Genomic DNA, 11860 nt, shown 5'->3' with positions numbered 1-11860 from the left:
TCGATATTCATCGGAAAGGTTGGGTGCTGATAAATACTGCTCGAGTTTGGACAAACCCGCTTCCAACATAGCAAGCTTTTTCTCCTCCTCGGTCTGATAAGTATAGACACCATCAGGCTCAGAATATTCCTCGGGATGATACTGTCGGTATCCCTGATACGGTCTTGAGATGTATGCATCCATCATTTTTTTATTCCAATACTCTGGATTTTCCAAATACACCGCGCACACATCATCATAATCATAAGTATGATCACGACCGCAACAGAAACATCGTCCATCCGTCCTTGGCTCATAATAAGCATCCTCGTCCCGATCCCATCCGTCCGAGTAATAACCATCATCCACCGTTGTATCAGAATTATAGAAATATGGTGGATGGGAAGGATTCTCATAGCAAGACATCGGTGGTTCTTCCCATTTCGCTTTTTCCCGTCTAAATCGGGCCTCGTGGCAACCGATACACGGGTGAAGTGGTTCCCTTCACAACTTGCATGTAGAAGAGCCGCAAAATATAGTAAGATCTGTCATCCTGCACAAACACAGCTCAACTACCCACGTAAATCACAAACAAACAGATAAAACAAAAAAAAAATATTTTTGGGTTTTTTTTTAAGATTTTTTTTTAGATTTTTTTTTAGAAAGCAAGAACAACTAACTAACACTAAGCGCACTAATTCCCCGGCAACGGCGCCATTTTGATGACTGTCGTTAGAGTCAATAAAAAACCTAAATAAGCTACGTAGATAGCGTAAGTAGGGTATCGTATCCACGGGGAATTTGTGGTCAGTGTTAAAGAAATTAATTAAAACTAAACTATCTAAATCGGGGGTTTGGTTTGTTTGATTATAAAGAAAACACAATATGTCACGAAAAGTGTTATCAAGATGAGAAGAAGTAACCTCCACCTGGAATCCCGAATACCCGTTTTAATATAAAAATCCGTTTTCTGATTCAAAACACCACATAGACATGGCCTCGGAATTAATGAATTTGATTAGTTAATAGGGATAGTTTTTAAGATTCACTATGCAACCTAATAACCCGTTCGATTGTATCAATTACCCACCGATTTACCAACCCGCTAACAACGCAAGAAAGTTGCCAATACGCTTAATAAACGACAAGTAATTCAAACACAAGAAACGTTTACCAATAATCCAACACAAGTGGTCAAGCTGTACCAGTTTACAAGAATCAGAAAAACAAATAATTATGTCAAACCGCGTAAACGTTCATCCGGGCAGAAGTCACAAGAAGTTTAGCCGCTCATGGTGATCTTCGCCGCTTCGGTTGTCATCCCGAGTTGGCTAGATGTCGTTGATTGGCTGAAGAGAATGATGAAATTCGTCCCTGATGTTAGATGTTCGACGGCTGCCAATCCTCCCAAAAAGAAATCCTCCCCCCGAAAGCTGCGTTCGATATGTTTTTTTATATGTATGATGTGATGGTGGTGTTTGGGATTCCTTATTTTTGCCCTCCTTTTAACTTATTAACTTTTATAAGTTAATAAGTTAGCTTGATAGTGTTTGGGAAACCCATAAGTCCTTTTACAATAACTTATAGCTTGTGTTGTAAAAAGCCAATTTTGAGAAGTCATGAATTGTAACTTCTCAATATGAAAAAGGACTTTTGAAGAAATATTACCATAAAACCCTTGTTTCTGTCTCAAATATAATCTGCGTATACTGCATTTAAACTTAAATGTTTGCATCAATTTTGAAGAGAATTTAGGACCTGACATGCTTATTAATAAAAAAATTGTAGGTTTCATTAGAATATTTAGTTACAAACTTTGTGCAATTAATTTCTGGGATAAAATCATGACATAGTAACAAATTTTAAGGGATGTCCTTTTTAGTCATTTTACATGAATAAGTTAAACCAAACACTTTTTAAAACCTACTTATTGACTTATTGTCTCATAAGCTAATCCAAACACTTTTTTAGAAACTCCTTTTCAAAAAGTTATAAGTTAATAAGTCCTTTTGACAAAAAGTCCTTTTCAACTTAAATAAGCTAACCCAAACACCCCCGATGTTGTCGGCTACTGTCCAAGGTGTTCCCCTCCAAGAGTCTAGACCCTCATGTGCACGTGATTTCTCCTCTAGTCCATTAAGTCGGCCCATCAAATCTCGTTTTCCTTCATCCTCATACAAATTAGCCCACTTTCTTTTTTGATCAAACAAATTAAATAATCACTTAATCACTTTGAAGCTCATCCACATACATGATTCTGTTCCACAAATAATCAATTAAATAATATCAATTTTGAGCAAATGCATATGATTGGTCATGATTTATGAAGTGGACGTTTATAACATAAGTTGTGGCATAATTTTTTTTAATGAATTTCACCATTTTAGCTCATATACCAAACAACCCACATAATATAAATACTAATTAAAAGAGTATATTCAATACTAATATTTGTGCAATTATAATATAATTAATATTCAATAACGTGTACTAAAAATACACTAATCACCCGGCTCGTTCCGAACAAAATTTACATAGAAATCGAATCATAGAGTAACTGGAATTTAAACATAGATATGTGCTTGCAGGGATGATGCTTTGAAGGGGCTGGGGGGCGCCGACCCCCCGAACTTTTCAGCCAGTAGTGTTATATATGTAGTTTTCGTATAGAAATTTTTAGATATATATGTTTTCGACCCCCTAGTTCTATAGACATTTTTTGGTATATACGTTTTCGACCCCCCCCCCCCCCCCGTAAAAAATTTCAAGCTTCGCCAATGTGTGGTTGCCGAGCAAAATTTACATCTGGACCAAATAAAAGATAAGAATGCAGGAATATCATCAACAAATTAAAAACAGATCCTTATCAATCTTATTTATGAACAATATATGCACATAACCCGACAATATATACATAGTAAATTAGCAAAGAGATTGGTATAAGTGAATGAAACCTTTTTGTCACTTGTATCTAGTTTTGCATTGATGGCAAGACTGATTGTCATCCTTGCGCTCATACTCATAGCACAACCTGCGAACTAGGAATGCACATACATCACATGCATAAGCACTTTTTCTTTCTTTGTGCTATTAGCATTTTCCCCACATATGTGGCAAACTTGATTCCCACTATTCTTCATAGGCTTCCCTTGCACAATCAAAACATAACAAATGAAAACTGAAGCTAATCCCAATACAATATTCCAGTAGATATATATAACTTCAAGACATCTTAGCTCCTAATCAACCAATTCTGAACTCAACCATCAAGACTGAAATGATACCTACCAACCATAAATACAATCTGTAAGTGCAAGCAACAGGTGAAAATGACAAAAATCAATTTCCTAGTTGTAACAAATATATGTAGCTTAGGCTTACCATCATTATTTAAAACCCTTACAAAATTAACAAATGCAATTCTAATTGAGTAGAACACATCAATTATATTGTAAGCACATGCATTAAAATCTCAAAAATCAAATACCCTATTGTAACAAATTCATATAGCTTAGGCTTACTATCAGATATTAAAATCATTATAAACATATTCGAATTCGTCACCAGCCATAATCTATTCGCCGGTGTCCTAATCCCCGCCTTCCGACAAAAACCCAAAACCCAAGACGCTGTGATGCTTACGAACTGATTCATGTCAAAATCAATAACCCATACATGTCGACAAGGTGAATCGTCTCACCACCCCCTTCTCGGCCATAGCTGATTAACGCCGTAATCGGCTTGCTGGAAGTCCAACGAAACGCTAGCTAATTGCGCAGTAGTTCGTCAATCACTATAGTATCTGAACACCACCGGAAACCCTGTAAATTGTTAGTGAAGCACATAATCGAATGATCATAGGAGACATCACTACCATGACCATACCGTCACCGCCATCGCTCTCTTCTCCTGGCCAAGATACTAATTGTTAGCAGAGTGATATAGGTGGAGTGCTGACTTGTTAGTTAGATCCTAGCACTCCATGGTGGTGGCTGTCTGGTTGTATGATCGGAGATCTAACCCTAGATAGAGAAAGAAGACAGTGGTGTTAGTTTGTGAAGACTGGATAGTATTGTAATTTGCTAGCGTGGCATTTTTGTAATTATGCTAATGAACTGTTGCACCGACATTTGATTTTAAGAGTTTATAAATGTTGCACTGACATTTGATTTTAAGAGTTTATAAATTAGGGCTGTTCACGAGCCGAACCGAACCGATCAGACCTTTGCTCGTGCTCGGTTCGTTTACAAACCGATCTGAACCGAATCGAGCGATTTTTCAACCGAGCCAAAGTCGAGCTAGCGTCTTTTAATCTGAGCATTTATCGAACGAACGTCGAACAAGTATCGAGCGTCGCAGAATAAACAAGGAAAGTGATGATGGGAGTGTTATTTATTAGAATAAAGTGCAGTTTCATCCCTGGTGTTTCGTCAAAAAGAACACAAGTAAAAATTTAACAAATAACAAGGAATACAAAAGCGCTCAACTAGTTCTATCAAGATTAACTAAGCGGGAAGATAACTCGTCGACCGATTGAAAATACCCTTCTTCTATCGGAAGTTTGAAATTGAATGAATCTATTGAAGCAGAACCCTGACGAGTTGGCGTTGGCTTTGGCGAGTGGCGATGGAGAAATCAAATAACGATGGCTAATGGGGGGTTTTGAGTAGGGTCTTGCACTTCTGAATCAAATGACGGGTTGAGACTTGAGTATTGATCATTGATGCTTCACATTTTAGTATTTGAAATTTTGACTCAATTACTCAAATGGACATTTAAGTATTGGATAATGGACTATAGGTATTGGATTTCAATTCTAATTAATTAAATGAGCTCTATTTGGATCTTGTACCAAACATTGTTAATGTTGGTCTCTAGTCATTTCATTAAAAATGATACACACACAAACACAAATATATATGTGTATATATATATATTAAAAAATAAACCGAGCTGAACCGAACTGAGCGGACCTTTGCTCGTGCTCGGTTCGTTTACAAACCGAACCGATTCGAACCGAGCATTTTTTTAATCAAGCTGAATCGAACGAACAAATTCCAAGCATTTTCCGAGCGAGCATCGAACAAGCGTCGAGCGCCGAATAACTTGAACATCCCTAATCTATATCATATTTTTTTTTCTTTTTCCATTTACGTAACAAAGACATGCCGTAAAACATAAAGATTTTTGTTTTTTTCATTATTGTTATTTCTATTATTAATGGATTATATATATATATATATATATATATATAAAGAGTATGGTACAAATTACCTAATCGTACATTACATACGCGACAATATTAGCCATGCACGTGTCCTGATTCGTTTTTTCTTAAATAAGGCTAAATCAGACAATTAATTCAATCATCTGAGGGCAAATTCGTCTCTTCATTCAATCAGCGAGCGAGAAGTTCGTTACACTAATATCCCGGTAATTATCATTCGAATCAGTTTCAAATTTTTTATAATTCTCAAATTGCAGTTTTCGTTCTTCTGTGTTAGGCTTTCATTCAATTGTTTTTTTTTTCGATGGATCCACAGAGCAGCACTGGACGAGCAGATGTTGATTTTGAAGAAAGTCGACCAATCGGTGATCATGCTCAATTATCTGCATATCAGAGAGTTTCCATTAAGGATGTTTTAAATCCGCGACCTACAAATCCAAATCAAATTGCAAGTACAAGTGATGTAAACGATTGTTCTAATGGTAATTATGTTAATTCAGATCTCTAAATTGTTCGTATACTTGTTTTTTGTTTAATCGTACCACTGATTTTACATTGTTGTAGCTGTTTTTGAGGTTTGAATGTTGAGTATATTTTTGACATGAAAGCAACATGTACAAATTCGCATGTTATGAGTCTTTCAATTCGCATTTGATGTTTATTTTCTTTAAGCATTTTCGCATGTTATGGTATAATAAATCGCATATATAAAACAGATTAATCAAAATCATCAATTTCGCATGTTTTTGTTCATACATTTCGCATGTGTTGGTGTTCTTTTACGATGAAATTATGTTGTTATTAATATATCGCATGTAACTAGTCCGATAATTCGCAAGTTTTTTTGTGTTTCTGATTTGATTCGCGTAGATGAAAGGGTTTACACTCCGTAGGTTCTAGCATCAGCTACACCTGTGGTTGGAATGCAATTTATCTCTATTGAACAAGCATATGCGTTTTACCAATCATATGCTAAGTTAGCTAGTTTTTCTATTCGGAAAGGTGATGAAGTACACAGTGGTGGTATAATCAAAACTAAGTATTTTGTTTGTTTTAAAGAGGGACATAAGCCACTGTGTATTGACGATCGTTATTCGAAGTCAAAAAAGCAATTCAAAACAAGGAACAGGGGGACTACTAGAACTGGATGCAAAGCTCAACTTATGATTTGCACTGTGGATGGTAGATTATATACAGTAAAGAGATCTGTTGATGGGCATAATCATAAGTTTGTATGTCAAGATGATATTCACATGCTGCCAGCTTACAGACAATTGTTAGATGTCCAGGAGGAGATGGTATGGGAATTAGGCACTTTAAACCTTGGTCCTGTCAAAGCTTTCCATATAATGAGGAAACGTTATGGTGGTTTCGAGAACATTGGTGCCACATTTGATGATTGCAAAAATTTTAGGAAGCGAATTAACAGCTATATAGGAGAATATGACGCTAACATGGTGATTAATCAGATGACTGACAAAAACAGTATTTAGCTGATTATTCGTTTGAATACTCTGTTGATGATGACAAACAGTTAACTGGTTTGTTCTGGGCTAGTTTATGCAAGCTTAACTATATGGAGTTTGGGGATGTGATATCATTCGATGCAACTTTCAAGACAAGCAGGTAAGTGTTTTCAAGACAAACATGTTTTTTACTAATTTTCGCATGTTATAAGACTTCCTGAACTTGTAATATCGCATGTGTAGACATTGAAGAGGTGGTGTTGAATATCTTGCACGTTATACTGTTTGTTTTCGCATGTGATTTTTTTCTATTTCGCATGTTTTCAATGTGTTTCGCATGTGTTTGTTCAGGTACAAGATGGTATTTGTTCCGTTCACTGGTATTGACAACCACTGTCGAATGTAACACTTGGAGCTGGGTTATTGGCATTGGAGAGCATTAAATCATATAAATGGCTTTTGAATTCATTCTTAAAGTCATTTGGTCAGCAGCCAAAGGTTGTAGTGACGGACCAAGACCCTGCTATGAAACAGGCTATTGAGGAGGTTTTCCCTAACAGCAGACACAGATTGTGCATGTGGCACATAATGAAAAAAGTGGCAGATAAGGTATAGGATGCTATATTGTCTTTCGTTAGCGTATTTTTTTATAATATAGATTTTGTTATAGGCTGATATACAAAACATTTATTGTTATAGGTTGGACACGAGTTGTGCAATAACGATGAGTTTAAAAGGAAGATGTGCGACATTGTATGGACTGATTCCATTGAGCCCGAAGAATTCGAGAGACATTGGAAGTTGGTAATGATTCAGTTCGGTCTCACTGAAAACAAATGGGTTGATGATATGTTTTCGATGAGAAACATGTGGATTCCGGCTTTTTACCGGCATGAGCCAATGTCTGGACTTATGAGAACAACTTCAAGATCAGAGAGTGAGAACCATTTTTTTTGCCAGGTGGCTAATTCACAACTCTCTCTCGTAGAGTTTATGAATCATTTTGATAGTGCAATGGATGTCCAAAGGTTCAATCATAGAAAGAATGATCATATTTCAAGATATACTGAGCCTGCTGATTGGAGCGAAACTACATTGGAAAAAGATGCTGCTAAGATATACACCAGGTCTATATTCTTTGATCAGCAAATAGAGATTTATGGAACAATTTCTGAATGTCTGCCGATGGACACCAAAGTAGAGGGTCCACAGATCAGGATATTGTTGAAGGACTTTAAAGCCCATGGAGATGGTTTATTGGAGGTATTATAGCATATATATTTCAAACATGCGATTTTTGATAACTTATATGCGAATTTCATTTTTCAGATCATGATTTTGTAATATGCGATTTTGATATACTCATGCGATTTTAAATTTTATTCATTAAAATGATTTTTAGACATGCAAAATTGTTATATATATATATATATATATATATATATATATATATATATATATATATATATATATATATATATATATATATATATATATATATATATATATATATATATATTGGTTTTCCTAGGTGTGGTTCAAGGATCTTGAAAATGATGTAACTGCACAATGTAGCTGTTTGCGTTTTGAGCAGTATGGGCTGCTATGCAAACACATCTATTTCCTTTTAAGATGTTTAAAGAGAGAGTTGATCAGAGTCGTATAACCAAGCAACTTGATCCAAAATTTGACCGATTTTCAAAGTTAATTGGTTATCAACAACCAGTTACTAATGCTCCTCCTACTGTCCGTGTACCGGCTGGTATAAGAAACAAAGGTCGTGGCTCGCATAAAAGGATTAAATCCAAGAAGGAACAAATGATCAGCCGCAAAGGAAAAAGGTCAAGGACATGTAGTGTATGCAATGAAAAAGGTCATGATATTCGGACTTGTGAGATTCTTTAAGCCAAACAACAAGGTAAACATCAAAAAAAGAAGATGAAGGACGTCCAGATTGAAAATGTTCCCAGAGACAAAGATAACGAGGTCGAAGACGACGAAGAGGAAGATGAGTTTGAAGATTACAGTGGTAGTAGTGATGATGGATCTGAAGAAGAAGATCAGTGGGAGGAGCTTTCAGAAGACGATGAGGATGAGTAATTTTTTTTAAATGTAAATGCGAATTTATACGAAACACATGCGATTTTATATTCATCTGTGTATATCATTTTTCACATGCGATTTTAGTAGTATAAACATGCAATTTTATATGCATCAGTTTATATTTAGTCTTATATGTGATTTAACTTTTAATACATGCGATTTTGAGTTATCTTGTTTTTTTCTTTTTTTTTTTTTTTTGTGGAAAAGATTTCTAAATCATTCATGCTATTTTATATTATAATCAAGCATAAGATTTGTTCAAAACATACACCCAAAATACAAAATAGTTGTGATGTGCGTGAAGTGTGCTATATTTTTTATGTATATTTTAAGCCCTTTTACACTTCTTAGCCAAGTTTTAAATTTATAAAACACGATATTTACTAACACTAAACATACATATGGGCAAGTGCACCCATCGTGAGCGTAGTATAGCGTTGGTAAGATACCAAGATCGTCCAAGGACACAAGAGCTTTTAATACCGGTTTATCCTCAACGTCTAATCAAATAAAAAATTAGAAAAAAGGTTTTTAAACTAGAAAAATAAAACTAACTAAAATGCTGAAAAATAAAATAAAAGTAAAAACAGATAGACAAGATGAATCACTTGGATCTGACTCGTGTGTAGTGTAACCTTTGATTATTTCCGCACTTTTGCACTTTTTAAGAGATTATCTTAGTTATTGTAGTAGGCCCCTCTTTTGAAGGTGACGTTACCCTCAACCGAGTAGTTTGAGTCAGCAAGGATACAATCCTAAAGGGTCGGATTGTTGAAAGATAATTAATTAAGTTATTAATGCATAATGTGGTAGGCCCCTCTTTTGAAGGTGACGTTACCCTCGGCTAAGTAGTCTGAGTCAGCAAGGATACAGTCCTAAGTAGCCGGGTTAAAGTTTTAATAGTAGCTTACATATGAGGGGATCAAAGAGTTTGGACCCCCGCCATCCAATACCGGTGGGTATTGAAGGAGATCCTACTAAATTTGACCCAGGTCCTTGCAGGATCTATACACTAAACAAGGCAAGACTCTTACCAAACTGTTCCCTTAACCCCCAACCAGGTAGCCAACATATATATCTCCGTATAGACCGTGGAGATACAAATGGTGAAAATACTTTATTTTATATAGACAGTAAAATAATGCCACGACACCACGGACAAACGATAAGGAAGAATCACCTTCAACATAAGAAACTAGTTATTAAAGTCATTAATACATAACCAAATAAAAAGTGCGAAAAGATTAAAAATAAAAAGTATTACACTAGACACTTTTCTTCACCAAGTGATCTAAGAGACTTAGGCAAACATGGCCTTTGATTGTCAAGAACTCTTACGATCAATCTTGGATCCCGAGATGACTCACACACTCTATGATGGATGATGGATGAAGGTGGTGGATGATGGTGTTGTGATGGTGGTGGTGGGTGGGTGAAGTGTGAGGGAGGTGGTGTGCCAAGGGATGGTTTGCAATTGAGCCAAGCACCCCTATTTATAGCCTGAACAGCAGCTAGGGTACGGCCCCGTGTCCATCCTCCTTCTCTTTCTTCATTAATTGCAGTTTGTCTACATTAGTTGACCACGCCCCCGTGTCCGCTGGGTACGACCCCGTGTGCAGAAGCGTATCTGTACTATCAAGATTTCCCTAGATTCTGCGAATCTTAGAGTTGACCACGGCCCCGTGTCCAGTGGGCACGCCCCCGTGGTGGGTGATAGAAGCTTCTACAACTTTGTCTCTTCTGCTGACACTTGGGCACGCCCCCGTGCTCACTGAGCACGGCGCGTGTTCAGCCTTCTGTTCTCTTGTTTTGCTTGGGAAGATGCTGTCGGGAGGTCGGGCATGCCATGTTTGTTCCTTTTCTTGTATTTATGTTAGATTTAGCTGCCTTTTTGCTTCTCTTGTTCACTTGAGCTCATTTAATCCTGAAAATACAAAAGGAAGACAAAAACACACTATTTCCAACATTAGTACTAAAAAAAGGTTAGTTTTATGCCACAATTGATGTAATTTATATGTTGCATTTTGGAATGGGTAGAAGAGAAGGTTTTTGGGCTTGTCATAGAGTGTCGGGATTTCCAAGATTCTTTATTAAGTTTTATTTTTATTTATTTACAATCTTATTCGTCATAATTTATTTAAAACATTACATAAGATAAATTACTTATTAGGACATAACATGCCTTTTTAAAATTCCATTTATATACAAGTTCACATACCTCACAGGGGATCACTCAACACTCGGCCGAAGATGTATTTTAGTGAATCACTCGAGAGTGGCATGGAACTTACTCCTACCTTAAGCTTTCCAAGCAATCAATCCTCCTCCTTTTTAACTATACACCTTTGTAAACATCAAGAGGACTTTTGGGGTGAAGGGTTAGGCTTGGGTTAAAGGTATGTGGTTGGGTTAGTGGTTAGTAGAAAAAAGGCAAAAGGCGTAAAAAACATCGGTTTTCGGAAGACTTTTTATTTTTCATAACTTTTTATTTTGATGAAGCATTTCTTTCAAACAAAGTTCTTTTTTTATAAACTTGTTTGTTTATTTCTTTTGGCTTCATCATCATCATCATTTTTTTTCAACATAAGGAAGTCATAAGAAAAACCGAGCTTGTTACTAAAACAAAGGGTTTAAAATAAAAAGGTTTTGGTGGGTAAAAGGGTGTTTGTTTTGGGTTAAGAAATGAAAAGGTTCAGGCTCAAAGGGGTTAACTAGGGGGATTTTGGGTAGGTGGTTAAAAAAAGAAAAAATAATGGTGTAGAAATAAAAAGGGTTAGTCCTAATGCCTCCATCATTTACTTACACGGGTTTAAGTTGGTAAGGACCGGGAATGTATCGTCGTGGCAAGTTCTAGAGTCGTAAGAACCAGACGGCTATTCACAAAAGAAACGAAAAATGAGCATTTAATTTAAAGATATGTATTTGTATGCTCAATAAAGGCTCAAAACTCACTTTTTGTGGGAATGAGTTTTTATGTGATTAAGTATATATATAATCAAATTTTATCTAAACTTGTCATGCCTTTTCATAATTTTCTTATGTTGGTTCTTTTTATCACGACGCTATCGGTTGTAAATTTGTAAAA

The 11860-nt window shown here is 36.0% G+C and overlaps 1 long non-coding RNA gene across 4 annotated transcripts; it reads right to left on the bottom strand.

The window, feature by feature from the left end:
* Positions 1-1113: 1113 nt before the first annotated feature.
* LOC110898897 lies at positions 1114-4083 on the bottom strand. Of its 4 annotated transcripts, XR_002569720.2 has the most exons (3): positions 3655-4076; positions 2934-3263; positions 1114-2236 (listed from the first exon to the last, which is right to left on the bottom strand). It is a non-coding gene; the product is annotated as an uncharacterized LOC110898897 (long non-coding RNA). The 4 variants fall into 4 exon arrangements; XR_004875874.1 differs by lacking the exon at positions 1114-2236 and having other exon boundaries at positions 2823-3263; positions 3501-4083; XR_004875875.1 differs by lacking the exon at positions 1114-2236 and having other exon boundaries at positions 2823-3263; positions 3622-4081.
* Positions 4084-11860: the final 7777 nt, after the last annotated feature.

The sequence above is a fragment of the Helianthus annuus genome, chromosome 13 (genome assembly GCF_002127325.2).
Source record: "Helianthus annuus cultivar XRQ/B chromosome 13, HanXRQr2.0-SUNRISE, whole genome shotgun sequence".
Lineage (NCBI taxonomy): Eukaryota > Viridiplantae > Streptophyta > Magnoliopsida > Asterales > Asteraceae > Helianthus > Helianthus annuus.
The sequence above is the reverse complement of the archived record's forward strand: the minus strand, read 5'-3'. Positions and strand labels throughout refer to the sequence as shown.